The 15,884-nt window shown below is 43.9% G+C and overlaps 2 long non-coding RNA genes across 4 annotated transcripts; both read right to left on the bottom strand.

Moving 5' to 3' along the window:
• Window positions 1-517: 517 nt before the first annotated feature.
• LOC130147693 (uncharacterized) lies at window positions 518-9,074 on the bottom strand. 2 transcript variants are annotated; one of them, XR_008821301.1, is made up of 5 exons: window positions 7,763-9,074; window positions 7,138-7,500; window positions 6,051-6,160; window positions 2,425-2,474; window positions 518-1,955 (listed from the first exon to the last, which is right to left on the bottom strand). It is a non-coding gene; the product is annotated as an uncharacterized LOC130147693 (long non-coding RNA). The 2 variants fall into 2 exon arrangements; XR_008821300.1 differs by having other exon boundaries at window positions 6,051-7,500.
• A 206-nt stretch (window positions 9,075-9,280) lies between these two features.
• Window positions 9,281-14,508, bottom strand: LOC130148287 (uncharacterized). Of its 2 annotated transcripts, XR_008821509.1 has the most exons (4): window positions 14,377-14,508; window positions 13,029-13,666; window positions 11,504-12,942; window positions 9,281-11,344 (listed from the first exon to the last, which is right to left on the bottom strand). It is a non-coding gene; the product is annotated as an uncharacterized LOC130148287 (long non-coding RNA). The 2 variants fall into 2 exon arrangements; XR_008821508.1 differs by having other exon boundaries at window positions 11,504-13,666.
• Between the last annotated feature and the right edge of the window lie 1,376 nt (window positions 14,509-15,884).

Genomic DNA, 15,884 nt, shown 5'->3' on the forward strand with positions numbered 1-15,884 from the left:
CCAAACGGTGACATTTAACTTGGGCCGCGAGCTCAGAGTACGACAAATTTCTCGTTATTGGACTAATTTAAGGGACTAGCAATTCCCGGTGCCTCTGGCTGGCATGCAGGCACATACACACCCTTCCTCACAACAAAGTGTAATTAGCCCTTTTTGACCTATTAATCAGGCTCCATCTTCAATGATGATGTTAAACTTTCTTTTAATAGTGCGTTAATCAGGGCTATCTTTTATCTTCGTTGCAGCAGTGGTTAATTCAGTCACGTCGAAGCGCTCTTCAGCCTCATATTGCCACGTTGGTGGCAACACACCACTGCGTCCCCAAGGATGATGGCTGCCACGGTGGGATGTCCTTTCTTGCCCCAAAGCCCCTGTCAAAAAAAGCAGCAAAGTCCCTCCTTTTTTAGCCCCCTGCCGTTGGCTTCCTTAGATACCTTCAAAGCAGAGGAGGCAGGAATGGTAAACACCATCACCTTGGGGTAGTTAACCAGAAATAGCCCCTCCTCTCTGGATTCCGCAGGAAATGTCTGTCTACCTGGAGGGGAGAAAAAAAAAAAAAAAAAAAAAAAAAAAGAGAGAGAAAAAAACAACAACCCCACCATGTTTTGCAGGGTTTAGTACGTATTTACTTAGAGGAGCTCAGTGGCCATTTTTCATGCGTCTCAGAAGCCTGAAAAACATTTTTTGTCTTCAAGTTATAATGTTAATTTGAAGGTAACCGTCCTTTCAAGGATTAATTCCAGCCAAAGCAATAACCATTATTTACCAGAGTTTGACATTTTTATCACTCATCATATTAGCAAATTTCCATTGAAAATGCTAAAATGGTTCGTCATAAGGCACATAACTGCTTTGGCTGTAAAAATGACCAACACAAGTGCCTGTACTCAAACATTAAATTATACTGTAATTAATAAAGACAGTTAAACTGTCTACTAGCAACAGCAATTTAGGTAACCACATTTGATCGGCTATAAATTGTAACTACATTAAAATTCCAGAAATATTAGCAATATGGATTACTTGATGGAAATAGGTGCTGATCACCAACACTCCTATTTTACAACGGAAGCACAGGTCATGTTGGCCACAAAACTGTGGGCGAAGATCAAGGCTGAGTACTTTTAATCTTGTGAAACAAGCAATTACAAATAGTTGCATCGATTTGTTAAAAAGCTTTAGGTGACATAAATTGTTTCCTGTTTAGCTTATTGCTCTGATACATAAATGTCACTGAGTATAATATTAATTAGGGTCACAGAACAACAAGGGTCGGGTGATATAGTGTACGATCAGGGATGTGTCAATCCTTTGTGAAGGCAAGAAAAGCGCCGGCCCCTTCACGCTGCAGCGCTCAACGCCTAATTTTATGTGATGACAAAAGAAGGTAAAGGAAACTGTATTTTAATATGTGAAGTAATTACTTTAGTACTAGTATAATTTTACGGTTTAGGATAAATTACAATGTTTTCAGTCTCCTGCTCTTGCCACATAACATAAAATCCACATATAGCATCAATAAAATAGAATACTGTTTATAAAGGCTTTCTGCTGCACAAGACCGACACTATTCCTCCTAGCAGATGGAAACTAAGCGCAGATTTCAGTCTGGTGTGTGTTTCTACACTTAATTTTTTTTTAAAAAACCAAAAAATGGGCTGTGCAGGTTATTTATTTAACATAAATCAAATGTATCATATACACTGTTTCTTTGGATTGGCATACAACTTAGAAAAATACAGTAAGATTCTGAAAAATCTGGAGAAAATTTATTAAATATGATTTTTACTGTAATAGAATATTAATGTAACCCAATGCTCATTTCCCATTAAGTTGATCCCTTTTTAATACACACATGCTTTTTATTATTTTGCACTCATGCGAAAATTCCACATTCAGAGAGTTTCCATCTCCTTAGGAATGTCTCTGGCAAAGGCACAGTAAGAAATCTTGAACTAAAAAAAAAAAAAAAGCAAATATCGAACGATAAGATGTGGCGAAGTGCTGATGAACTGAAGCAAAAGCCAATGATATAATAAAGGGTAAAAAGGCATTCAGCACTGCAAGGGGAACAGTAGAAACAATTACACTTTAAACCCCTCCTTCTCGCTGCCACTGTACCACAGCACAGATGAAAATGTTTGATTTGCAAAGATTCATTAATTACCACTTGAATATTTAAAGCTATTTTGCAGACTAACAGAGGTAGATAAAGCACTGAATTAAAACCTCTAATAAAATTGTAAAAATATTTCTGCAAGTTTACCAGCATTGCGATTCCTCCTGGTTTAGGGAGCCAGGCTTGGCTTGTTAGGGAATTAATTTTTATGGTTTTTTTTTTTTCCGAGTGGGTATTTGAAGTAAGATGGTGTGATTGCACAGCACTATTTGTCTCTCATTTTCAAATGTTTACCAAATACTTACTTGGACTCTTTCCCTTCACATGTGGTTGCCCTTCATGGGAGAAGTGGCTTCTACAAAACAATACAAAGGATGAGAAGTGTGTTTGAGCTATACATTCATTTTAATGCATTTCCATATACAGCAAAAACGCGTCTAGTCCTAAGTCTGGTATAATACTTTCTCTGATACGAGGCAGTGGGGGGAAAGAAAAAGAATCTGTTAATCCTGTTATAATTATCCTTGTTAGACTTAAAAAAAATAATAATAATTGGAACAGTATCCTCTTTTGCAAGGGTGGAGAACTCATGCAAACGGGAGGAACAAGCATCATGGAGAGCATCTCTGTAACCGCGCGGTACGCCCCGACTTTGCCCCGTGGAGGCTGAGCCGTTAGCTCCAGGCTTACCGGGTCTTTTGTTTAAATGCACAGATTACAAAGAACTAATCAGACCCACACACCCAGAAAGCACAGTGTAACTTAAAATAAGTGTATATATTTATTTGCACAACTTCTGCCTGTAGGCGAAGCAGCCTCAAAATGTTGGGAGCCCCACTCAGGCGATGTAAACCTCGGTGGCTGAAGAGCTGCCTTTGACACCTGACAATTGCATATGTTAATTTTTACCTGTTTGCATTCAGTTGGCAGTGGGATTTTTTTTTTTAAAAAAAAAACCACATTCTATTTTTAAACAAGTGAATATTTGAAATCCACAACAGTGCAGTGAGGGCTTGATTGCGGGATGAGGGTTGAAAGATACAGCAACAGCTCCTTTAGCAGTATGTTAACGATGATGAGTACAGCCAAAGTGTATGGATTTAATAAGAGAAAAACAGTCAGAGTTCTTTTTGTCATTAATTTAAGCAGTTGGCCAATGAAATAAAGAACAACCTGTCCAGTTATATTTGGATACACCCTTACACGACTGTTCCTGTTGTAATTATTGAGTGTCTATTCCAATTTTAAGGATTTTGAAATTATTCCACTGTATTTATACATGAGATGCCCAAATTCAGCTGTTACTGTGGGTGCAGGGTGCCAGAGGAGGCTGCTGCCAGCCAAGGCAGCCCTGTCATGGGCATCACCATCTGCCACCACCTGAACTCCACCTTCACCAGCAAAGCATCATACCCAGGGCACTCGCTCCCCAGCCCTGCCAGAAAGGAAAGGGCGTACTCAAAATATTTCAGACCTTGCCCTTGCTTATTGTTTTTGGACAAATTTTATTGGTTTTGGCTTTTTTTTTTTTTAATTATTATTTTGGTTGAACCGCTTGTTAGTGTTCATTTGTGTTGGGCATGATAAGAGCCTGTTGGTTTATATCATCTGAGCGCAGGGGCATTTGGCGGTGTTTGAAATATTTTAGACTTTAGAAAAATTCTTGCCGGTATATTTGCTGTGTTAGAAAAATGGCTTTCTCCCAGTAGGTTATAAATATATATCTGTACATATACCTGCATATACTTTGTACGTGCTTTGATACGTATATAGAAATGAAGTTTTGCTAAGCAGAGCCTCTTAAAAGCCGAGAAGGGAGGAGCCCTGGCACTGCCGACTCCCCGCCACCACTACGGTTAGCACAGGCGTCCGCATCGCTGTCGGAGGGAGACAGGAGCTGGCCCTGAGCTGCCCGTGGCTCGTGCCCATCTTTGCCTGGAATAACGAGAGCAGTCCCATGTATTCCAACAGCAAATGCATGCACACAAACATCCATCACTTTTTTGGCTTTGGCACCTTTGCAGGCATGCAGGAGGGGAAAATTATATTCACTGGCCATGAAATTTATTGAAAACAAAAATAAGAAAAATAAGAAGTAAAACTTTTTATTATTTTGGCCAGGACTAGGGTTTATTTTTCAATTACTTGTTCGGGCTGGGTTTTTCCCCTGTTTCCTAGACATACTGAACAGACTTGTACTGCATATAATTGCATGGGCAGAGCTCTGGAGAGCCTTCCAAATGCAAGCTGTTCATGCCTCACGCTCACCCTTGCTATTTTTAAATATTGCTACTTTATGCTGCATTTTCAAAGCTTCCCCCAACCCCTCGTGCAGTTTGGAGCGTTCTCACCTGTTTACAACATCACCGAGCGCTGGCAAATTCAAAACAAAAACATCTGATAAAAATCAAATATTATGTTGCTAACTGCAAAGTTCATTTCCCCTCAGAAGTCCTTCTTTAATTATAAAACCCGCATAACCCATTTCCTTTGGTGTGCAGAAAGGTGTGTAATTAAACTATCAGCATAATACCTTTCTACATGTAAAACCTGCACTTATGAACTTTAACTGCTGAATAAAAACTCCTATTACATGACCATTAAGTATTATGAATAAAGCAAGTCATTGTAGTACTTGATTAATTTTTATGCACTAACCATTGTGTTCAGCACAAATTTGGTTGCCATAGGTGTCCTCTCTCCCGGCTGTCCCGGTGGCTCTGCCATCCTCACCCAGGTCCGAGGCTCTGCTGCATCTCCCCATGCTCTCCTCTGGGCCATGGCCATCCCCAGAGCCACGTTCCCTGTCTGTGGTCACCACAGAAGAGGAACAAACTTTGCTCTGCTCCTGTAGTTTCTCCATCATGGCATGGCCGGGGAAGGGGACACCGGGTGGCAGTGGGGAGGATGGGGTCCCCTCCATGGGAGAGCTGCTCTGTGCCAGGCTGAGCCCTGACTCACTTATCTCATCTCTGGGTGGGCTGGGGGAGTTATTCTCAGCTGGATATTATTTAACTAATCAGGGAGAAGTGATTTGGTCATCTTTCATGCAGATGTGGCAGCAGACCCTCAGAGAAGAAGCTCTCCATGCTGCTGATTGCCTTCTGTGTTATAGGGTACCAGAAGCTTTGCCCTACGTGTTACTTACAGCCCTGGTCCTCCCAGAAGTGTCCCCCTCCACAGAGCAGTGCCTTGCCAGGTGAAGTGGGAAGGCAAAAATAAACATCCCAGTTAAACCCCACAACTCCAAAATCTTAATTGACAGGAAGACCGAGTATGCCAAGATGCTGAGGAGGATTGTATGGTGCTGATCCAGGCTGCCGAGGAGCCTGCGCTCAGCGGCCCAGAGGGCATCTCCCACCCTATGTACAAACATTCAAGACCCCAAGCCATTATTCATCAGTTCCTTGCAGCCACGTTCCCATATGCCGCGTGATGATTATATTGAGGCTGATCTTTGAAGTCTGGAGTCAGGAAGTTTAGCTCAGTTATAATCAATAGCGTTTCCAGCTCTTGGAAATCTGCACTAACCACTCAAGGCAGCCAGTCTGCATTATGTCCCTGTCATGCGTATATATTTGCATGTTCATTAGCCATGTAGTAGCACAGCTGTATGTGATTTCATTTAGCTTTTAATTATCTTCTTTAGGTTAGTGTTTTCATCTCCACCAGACTTAGCAAAGAAAAGAAAATCACTTAGGCAAAATAAACGCTGCTGAGCAGGTCTGGGGCAAGGAGTACTCTTTCCTCGTGCGTCCTACCGTTCTGCTGCAAAAGAGATGTTTGGTTCAAAAGTTCCAACAAATTAATAATAAATCTGTCTCTTCCTTTCCCCCATCATATGCTTATCTTATTCAGGTGGTTGTGGGTGTAATTTTTCATTTGCAGCAGGTGTTTTTTTACATATTAGATAAACTCCATCCTTACAAACCTTGGCATGGATGTTTGTATTTGCTCCAACAGCTGCTGCTCCAGCGCTCGCTCACACGCAGATCAAGGCATCCTCCTCTTTTGATGCAAGTGACTCATACCTCTGATGAGCTGAAACAAAAATACCATGCTCAGCTGCAGACACCTGCATTCATGCACTGGGTTTAAAAGTTCGGATGTGGGTTCTAGCTAATTTTATTCTCTTTGGGTTCTTATACGACACCCTTTATTTTGGTTTCTGGGAAATTTCCATTAGTAAGAACAAAACAAGGTGACTAATTTCTGCATTGAACTTTCTTCTCCTTTCCTCCCACCCCCCCAATGCACAAAGAGAAAAATTATGTGATTTATCTCTTTCACCTCAATTACTTGTAACAAGTCCAGCCCTGACGCACTCTGCTTTGTTTCACTGGCTTGCAGGGTCAAAGGCTCAGGGGTCATCTTTGGTTTAGCAAGCGGGGAGGTTATCTGCAGCTCCACTGCTGCACAGGCTGAACTGGGGCACGATGCTGAGCCCCCCCATACGCTCCTGGCCCTCGTGTGTACAGCGTCAAAGCCCAGAAGCAGCATTGATGGAGAAGCCAGTCTTATTTCACAGCAGTGACACTGAGAACTGAGCTTTGACATATGTGGTGACTTCCGAGCAGTCACGGAGCAGAGCAGAAGGGCTGCGGGAATGGAGCTTGTGGAGCTTCGGCAAAATGCAGCTGAGTCCCCCCAGCATTGTGGGATGGGGGCAACTACCTCAGCACAGGTGTCTCTGAAACTATAGAATTTTTTTTTTTTTCTCTTACAAACATAGTGAGGTAGGAATACAGAAATGACAAGAACCTGGAAGCCCTCAGCTGCTGGCTGGCTTACAGGTGTGTGGGATTCTCCTTGGCTAACAGAGGCTTCGCTAGGGAGCTGCAGTGCTGGCTTCTTTGGTTTGCTGAGCAGCTCGTGCTTTTCGAGAGAGCTCCTTGAAACAGCTCGGGGTGAAAGTCACCACCGGTTAGAAAGTGCCCACTCGCCCGGATGCGATGGCTACCTTCACCCTTCCCATAGGTGATGTCTGAGAGGCTCTCAGGGTTGAGCTGAGCACTTACCTCGTTGATGAGCTAAAACAAGCCCCACCTGACTCTCTTGGGGGTGGTGGCTGGCATTTTAATGACCTTGACTCTTCTTTTTCTTCTTTATTAAAGGAACAGGGCATATTCAATGCTTATGTGAGAAGGCACAACCATCCGGAGCTGACAGTACTGTTTTCCTGTTACACCAATGGTTTGTTTGGAGAAAAATTCCAAATGTCTGTTGGGGAATTGATCCAGGCTGCTGGGAGCAACTGTTGTCTTACCAAAGGATGATAACTGTTCATGAATTAAATTCCTCTGCATCACCTTCCTCACACAGACCCACAGTAATGGCTGAAGCAGGTCCTGTCTTCTCTGCTTGCCATAGCAGGAGCTCTCCTGTAGCAGGGGAAATATATTCTTATAGTTTGCTTACCTTGACACTTCAAACATTTTCCCAGCAAGCTGAAGGTGTAATTAAATGACATGCCAGATGCCAGTGTGCGTTATATTATACCACCTCTCAGCTGGGCTAGCAAAAGGGAATGAATGGAGCCTTAAGACAGCTCTCCTATAGATAGTTATTATCTCTTTTCGATAAAGAATGGGTAAGGTTGAGCAGAATGTCAGTAAACCTGTAATTTTCTAGCCTTTCAGTTACCTCTGTTCTTCTGATCCACCAGTGATGTGAAGTTTTGTTGTGCTTTGTTCCATCAATTATGGCATCTCTCCAAGAAGGCGGCAGACTCTTGTGTCGCATATGCATATTTATGGTAAGGTATGTTGGGATCTTCCTGTTGCACCTGAAGCCAGGTGTTCTGGGCCTTCCGAAGTTGGGGTGCAGCATGGCCGCTTTTGGGCAACGAAGCTTTTGGGGCAAGGCTTTTTAGGTGTAGGCTAAAAAACCCAAAAGCTTACAGCAGGATTTCATAACTTTGAACTTTCTGAAATGAAATTATTTTTGTAACCTTAATAATAGGATTTCTAGACCGCATTTGCTTACTTTGTTGTATGTGCTACCTCAGAAGATGGATCTGGTGTATCTCTTGGCTGTGGCACTCAGGTTTTAGAGCGCTGGGTTTTCAGCTTTGCAGGACACCGTCCCAGTTCTCGGGGAGACAAGATATTGGCTGTCACAAGAGAAACTTGCCAGTGAGATTTATTTACTTACTTGGAAGTGGAAATGTTATTTTAATAATCCAGCCAGCACGGGAGTGGAGGTGTTGGACACTCATCGCTGGCCCCAGGAAGGCTTTGCTGCAGCGCCTTGCGATCCCCTCTCAGCTGGCGAGGTGTGCTCCGCACGGAGGGCAGGCAGCCGAGCCTTGGAAAACTCAGACCTTGATAATTCTTCATCTAGATATTTATATTTAAGAGCATGGGAGTCGTGCTGTTTAAATACCAGTGTTTTTAACGAGTTGCTAACTTCTTGCCACCTGGAGAGCCAGTGGCCCTGGGCAGCCCCAGCCCCAGCTGCAGCAGGGCACTAAACCCGCCGGCAGCCCGTGAGGCTCACCTCTGCTCTGCTCTTTGGGGGTGGGATGTCTCGTTTGACAGAAGCAAGCAACAGACTGAAACTTTCACATGCTGCCGGTGCAGTGTGTGCAAGGCACTTCTTTCAGAAGTGAGGCATGTTCGTAATTAAAGATTAATTTACCAGCACTAAAACCAAAGCTTTCCTCAAAGTCTACTGTCAACAGACATGCTCCCTTTCAGTGACATTTGCATTTCTAACTGGGACTGCTTATTACCAGAAAGTCTCTGCAGCTGAGATTTAATTTTATTTGCTGGTTGTCCCCTTAAACCAGTGCTCTGCAATTGGTATTGCCTGGCCTGGCTTGCAGAGAGTGCGCGTGTGCCTGTGAGCGGGCACAATTTCACCCTGCCAGATGGGTGTGAGCATATGGGTGCCCGGGAAGCCACTCTGTGCATCGAGAAGATGGCTTGTCAGTGAGAAATGCTGAAAAGGTCAGTCCATATAGAGAAGCCAGATGTGTAGAGGCGCAAGATCAGAAATGGAGAAGGCCAGCTCTCTGCCTTTGTGCGGTGGTTAACATTTTCTCCCTTCTCTCAAACTGTGATGTTTCTACTTCAGAGGAGAAGTTCAGACTCTTACAGATCTTAACAGAGATATGAATCGCTTTCCTTTTCTATTTACCAACCAATTTTTTTTTTCTTTTGTTACTGAAGAACTGATATTAAGAAATCTGTTTAACAGGTTACAGCATGCCTTTTAGTCCCTTAGTAACCAGAAATAGTAAATAAGTGGGCTCCTATGGCTGGCACTCCCCATCCCTGTACGGCCTGCCTCAGTGCAGGGATCAAAACCCCAGTGGGGAAAGTCCTGTGCGCACACTGAGAGACAGAGCCTGCCCTTCTGGGCTTGCTGCTGGAATAGGCAGGAGAGAAAGGAAATATTATTATTCCCCTTTAACAGATGGGAAACCAAGGCGCAGAGAGTTGAAGAGGCTTGCCAAAAGTCAGACAGAAATCCGAAAACAGCCAGGAACCGAATCCAGGTCTGCTGAGACTCAGGCCAGTGCCTTAATCACTCGTCTCTTCATAGATTTTATTTCTGCAGTTAACAGTTATTCATTAGGACAAACTATGAAACTTCTGCCTTTACCTATATTGCTGGTGCTCCTGTATCCTCTTCCACCCTACATATAATTCCTTTCTATTTTTTCCCCTGTATGCATCAAGCAGACTCTCTCATCCCCCAACTGCTTAGGAAGGCACTCTGCAAAGCTCTGCCATCATTTGTGTACTCCTGACCTTCCTCACAAACAGATTCCCTTCTTCTTTTCCACCCTTGATCCGATTTGCCCACAGCCTTGTGATGATTCATGTCTGGGGCTGAAGACACCATAGTTGCCTACAGAGCCTTCGCAAGGCTGCTGCAAGTAACTCCCAAACCGAGATGCTCGATCCCCCGGGAAGGAAGAGTTTGTGGGTCCCACCCCGCATGCATCCCAGCACAAAGCCTGGCCACAGCCCCCTGCACGCGGCTCTGTGCTGGGGAAGTTCAGGGCATAAGCAAAGAGCTTATGCAAATCCTCTCCTATCCATCATGAACGGGAGTCCTTCATACTTCAGAAACGATGGGAGAAACAATCTATCGATATTCTGTAATGAGCATAAATGCCCTTTATAAATTGTTTCCTTTTTATTGACTCTAAAGCAAATGTAGCCATGAATGCTGTACATTAATACATTTTATACCTTCTAATGGTTTGATGGCCTCATATATCCAGTAACGCTGAGAATAATCATTAGATTGTAAGGAGTGCAAAATATGTTTTATCACTTGAAAATGGAATTCCTTCTTGAAAGGTAAAACCAGTGGTAGATCATTGATTTGAAAGGTCAGGGTTAAAAAGCTTATTAATGACTGGGTTAAGCTCTAGTAAAATTCTTTGTTTTACTCAGCTGTATGAAGCATTTAGCTAAGTGAGACTCTTCATTAGGACATTAGTGCTTTTATACTAGCTGTGTAAGGTAAAAATCAGTAATTTCCAGCTTATGTTCAGGAAAAAGGCATAGCAAGTAGCATATACTCCAAATAACGCTGAGCACCGCGTGACCGTGGGTGCAATGGCAAATGCCTGCTGCAGAGCCCGGGGGCGGGGGGCAGCCGGTGGGTGCCATCCCTGCCTCTCCCTGTCCTGGGCTCGGACCTGAGCAAGCCTTGGCGAGCAGATATATCACGTAGCACGGCAGAGTGCTGGGTAGAAATACTAGCCTGGGTCCCAGAAGCCATGGAGTTATGTCAGGATGCCACAGCGCTGAGTTAATTAGCCCCGACTCCCTGCAGGGCTTTAGATTAGCTAAAGCACCGGGTTCACGGGGCTGCGATGCTTCCTGCCTCCGAGACGGGGAGCTTCTGCCAGGTGAAACACACGTGTGTCCCTTTCACCAGATTGCTAAGAGTCCCAGCATGTGGAGAAAGGCTCTGTATTTCGGGTACACCAATGATACCAACCCAAGCTCCTCGTTATTGCCCCATGTCCATCCCAGCCACCAGACAGCCCAGAAGTGAGACAGACCAGGACCGCAGCATTGGGATGCTGCTTATTGAGAGTGTTGGGTCTTGTTCGAGGTCCCATGTGAAATTTGGGGCAGGGGCGAAAACGCGTACCTGCTGAAAGAGCAACCTCTAGCTGTCCTTTCAAGCCCACGGTTAAGATTTGACCGGAACTTCCAGCTACCAGGACAATATCTTCATTCCTTTGGAGGTCCACACCTAGAAAAAGGAGAGCATTTATGAAGGGTTTCCTTAACGTGAAAACTGTCTCAAGGCATCACGGTATTGCAAGGCACACACGAACCTACGCGTTCAAGCCATACACAGGTAAGAGAGGTGGTTACGCAGCAGCACGCTGCACTGACCCTGCCCACTTACCAAAAAGAGGTGGAAATAATTTGAAATAATTGTTGTCTGGGAGGAGGTTTCTTCCTTTCTCAGCCACTGTCTCTTTAGAGGCCTGATGAGCTCGAGTGTGGATGTGAAGTGGGAGCGCAGAAAGGAGGGATCAGCCACCTAATTTCAGCACCGCTGCAAGCAAGCGCAGGCATTTTAATCCTGGGCCATGACGCAGCTGCTGGTAAAGGCAAAAAGTCAGTGTCAGAAATGATGTAAAATAATCCCACACAACTTAGTCTTACTGTATTATTTTACTAATGTAAGGAATGATTGTTTTGTTTGTGCAATGCATTGCAGGAGACGACACTAGGGCGAAGTGCCTCGCCGTGGCCCTGAAGCTTCTGACCTACCTTCTGACGCTGCGAATGCTGATACATCGCTGGGACAACAACCAGAGGCTGTCACACCGGCACTGCCCCGTGCTGACCATCAACTTGAGGCACCTTCCTCTGTGTGACACAGAAATCTTCTCCTCTTCCTCAGACCCTCTTCGCTTGGTTGCGTGCAAGCTTTTTTAAACTTTATTTATTTTTAGCACTTTGAAAAATTCATGCTGTTTTCAAAAAGATCCTTAATACTTGTCCTCAGCATCTGCTACTTTTTTCTAACAAAAAGGAGAGACCTAAAACTCTGTCATGCTGTATTAAGAAGGCTTTTTAAGGTTTTTAATGGAACAAAATAACAATACAGAATATAATACCCGTAGCATGTGCTTGGTGCAGTGTAATTGCTCTGGGATACTCAATCCTTTTCATATAAAGCAGCCCTACCAGCCCAACCATCGGAACAACTTTAATATTTTACAGTGAAATTAAATCGCAGATTAAAACAGATGGTTCGAACATTTCATTACAAGCCATGGCGCTTATTTGCTGACCATTGGCTGGTATATGTAAACATATAAAAAGCAAAAGAGCCCTTGGATACAAACCATACCCTCTCTTAGATTTTCATTCATGGTTACAGCGTGGTTGTGAATGTTATGGATCCAGACAGGGTCTTTAAAGGTGCTGAATTCAATTTACTTTTACCGATGAAAGAAAGAGGTCATGGAAAGTGCAGATTGGGTGGGAAGAATCCAGGGGTTTGTTAACTGTCCTGCCAGTGTGGTTCGGGTCACAGCTCAGCGGGTCCAGAGCCTGCTGCGTCCTTGGGGTGCAGCAACCCAGCCCAGCTGTGGGCCATCCCGGGATGCTGCTGGCTCCCCCGGCACGGCTGCGCCCAGGGACTCGCCTCTCGGCTGCAGGAGGGGCTGTGGATTCCGTGCTCCAGGCCAGCCCACGCCTCTTTTCTCATTGCTGACTTGGGATTCCTCTGGTTCCACTGCCTAGTTGAAAACCCTTTAATAGAGCTTAAATTGTAGATTGCTGGTGGCTCCTTATACCTTTGTTTGCTTATCTGGTCAAAGGGCCCAGTACCTATTGCACACAGAGGCAGAAAGGTTTAATTAAATGTTTGCAAAGTACTTTGAGGTCACTGAATGAAAAAAAAGATGCTGCTTAACTGCAAAGCGTGAACTTCTGGAGCAAGGAAGACGGCTGCTGTTGAGTAGTACCTCTGAGGTGCTGGGGGTTGCCTGTCAGTATGTGTCTGGGTAAGCTGGAGGGGCAGAGAGAAGCCAAAGGTGACGCCGTGCTCAGCCTGGGGCAGCGCTGTCCTGTCTGTATGGGCAGGACGGGTGGGCAGTGCCCGCAGCACGGCAGTGAGGGCAGCTCTAGCAGCCCACGAGACAGGCTGTCCTCACTGAATGAGTTAACTCTGCATTGAGAGGTATTAAATAAACCCCTCACAATTACAGCAAGTATTTCCCCAAGTTTCCAGTGTACCAGCTGCAGTCGGTGATGTTGCCCCAGGTATTTAATTTTTCAGATATTGTCAAACAAACAGAATTCTGCTCTAAAAATAAATATGAACAAATCTATAAATGTATTTAGCTTTGGCAGAACTGAAATGAATAGATGTTTCTTAAAAGTGTAAATGCCATGCCTTCAGACATTTTCCATGCTGGGTTAGCAAAAGTGTAGGGACTTCAGGGAGCCAAAGCTTCATTCTGTATGTCTCCGTAGGCAGCACGGTGAGCCGAGGATATTCTGCTTTCCCTCTGCTTCATGATGCAGTAACATTATGAAGCAATATTAGCACCTAGGGAGAACACAGTAAGTGCATTGCAACCTTGCGTATGGATTAGGAAAGAAAATATTTCCCCTTCACTGTTGGTGAGCCCAGCAATCCCAGTCAGCATCTCTGCTCCAGAGAGGCAAGTCTGAATGAGCCTCATGGCGCCCAAAAGACTGGAAAATAAATGTGAGGTTTCATAGCTTTAGGGGACAAAATTAAAGCTATGATGCTAAGAGTCTTGTTAAGCTCTTGGAGAGCTGCAAAGAAATGGAGCAAAAGGTTCTGGGGACAGATATGCTCAACAAAGCAAACAAACAGAAATCATCGTTAGAATCTGCCTTCTCTCCCCCAGTTAGTTGCAGGGCTTCTGGTCACATTTATGTAGTTAAGATTTGATCAGAGCTTCCAGCTACCAGGACAATATCCTTGTTTCTTCACTAGTGCATCACCAGGCTTGCTGGGAGCCCTGGTTACAGTACTGCGAGCTGCTTTGCGGCCCCCGCTCTAGTCCATATTACCCTGGGGATAACGGGCATCGATCATACGGGACAGTGCAGGGCCTCATTTCCTGCACAGGGGCTTAGATCTTGAAACAATGATGTGCAAAGGCACATTCACAGGTGTCCACATCTGCTTCACAATTTCAACTTTAAACCCTCCTCCTACAACGGCTTTAAGAAAACGAGCACCCGAAGAGGAAAGTACAGGGGAAGGCATCAGGCACAGAGGATCACCTTTTTGTGACACTGTTCTTTTAGGATCATAGCTGCGTCTTCAGGCACATAATCCTTGATCATTGTGTGTTAGAGCTGTCATGCAGAAGAGTTTGCTCATATAATAGCGTATTGTTGACAACAAACTAGAAGAGCCATTTAAAAAAAAAAATCTTACAATGCATGCTTAAAAGTGAAAAAAAAAAGGGGGGGGGGGGGAATTGTATTTTAAAAATCAGTATTTATCAATAGTCCTTGCTATAACTGGGGATTCACAGCATGGATGCTGAAAGAATGGAGACAGCATGGTAATGAAAAAAGCGTATCCATCATCAACAATACAATACTTACTGTGACCTAAGGTCAGGTTTGTACAGTTACACCAGATGTTAGATTTCAGCCGTTCTTTGAAATGAAGAAACACAATGGTTACTATTCCTGTAGTGTTGTGGATTTCATTAAACAACAGGTTTATCTTTCAGCTTTAAAATGTAGAGCAAGATTAGGATATTCTAACATTTAGGTTTCTGAAAGATCGAGTAAGCATAATGTAACGTAGGGCTGGCACTATAAAAAGTGACTATTTGGAATGCAACAGCCAGGTCTTTCCAGTGGCAAAATGCAGACAGAGAAATGCAAAGGGTGAAAGCAGCAGAGGCAGTAACTAGCTCTAACGGCGTAGCTGTTTCTAAAGCAGCCCAGGAAAGGGTGTGTGTGGCCCCAAGGGACACCAGGGAGGGCAGATGTGTCTTTGAACAGGGCTTGCTTCTCCCTGTGCTTCAGCTTTTTTTCTCTTTGCTTCCTTCTCAAGTGATAACAGAGGTGTGTGGCCATCATCAGAGGAGTCTGGCCTAAAAGGTGGCTGGAATTGCTTAGGATTTCCTTGGGTCATCCCCGCTGAACTAGCCTGCCACAGCCCTGGCTGCTCCCCTCACCTCTGAGATCAGCCCATTTCTCCAAATATGAGACATGCCCCTGCAACGCTGGCCTCTTTTTTGCCTTATTTGCTTTATTTAAGGTCCCTTAGCAGTCACTGTGTGGGTATTTTTTTATATAACTGCATATCATTTATTATGTACCTATATATACATTTATCTACATGAATATAGTATACATTGTATCTTACATATAAAATGTTACCTTATATATAATATAAAGGTAGTATATAAAATATTATATTATATATATATGCACACAAATATTCATAACCTTAACTGCCTGCCTCTCTAAAACTATATTCTCATTTATTATTATTAAGCAGAAATACTTAAATTCTCAGGCTGAATAGAAGAGATAAAAGAGAGGCTTGTAGTAGTTACACAGAAGCCTATTGATTACCTGTTTTCTTCACCCCACAACCGTGTTGTTTGTAAACAGTCCCTGTTTTGGACAAAGCAAGTAAGGCAGAGGAGCAAGGTGCATGTCTAGAATTATTTTCATTAAAAATTAAAGATTTCTAAAAGTGTACACATTTCATTAACTTCGCATTGCAGGCTTTGCAAATATTCTAAGGGATGCTAATCTCCTGG

Source organism: Falco biarmicus, chromosome 4 (assembly GCF_023638135.1).
Source record: "Falco biarmicus isolate bFalBia1 chromosome 4, bFalBia1.pri, whole genome shotgun sequence".
NCBI classification, from domain to species: Eukaryota; Metazoa; Chordata; class Aves; order Falconiformes; family Falconidae; genus Falco; species Falco biarmicus.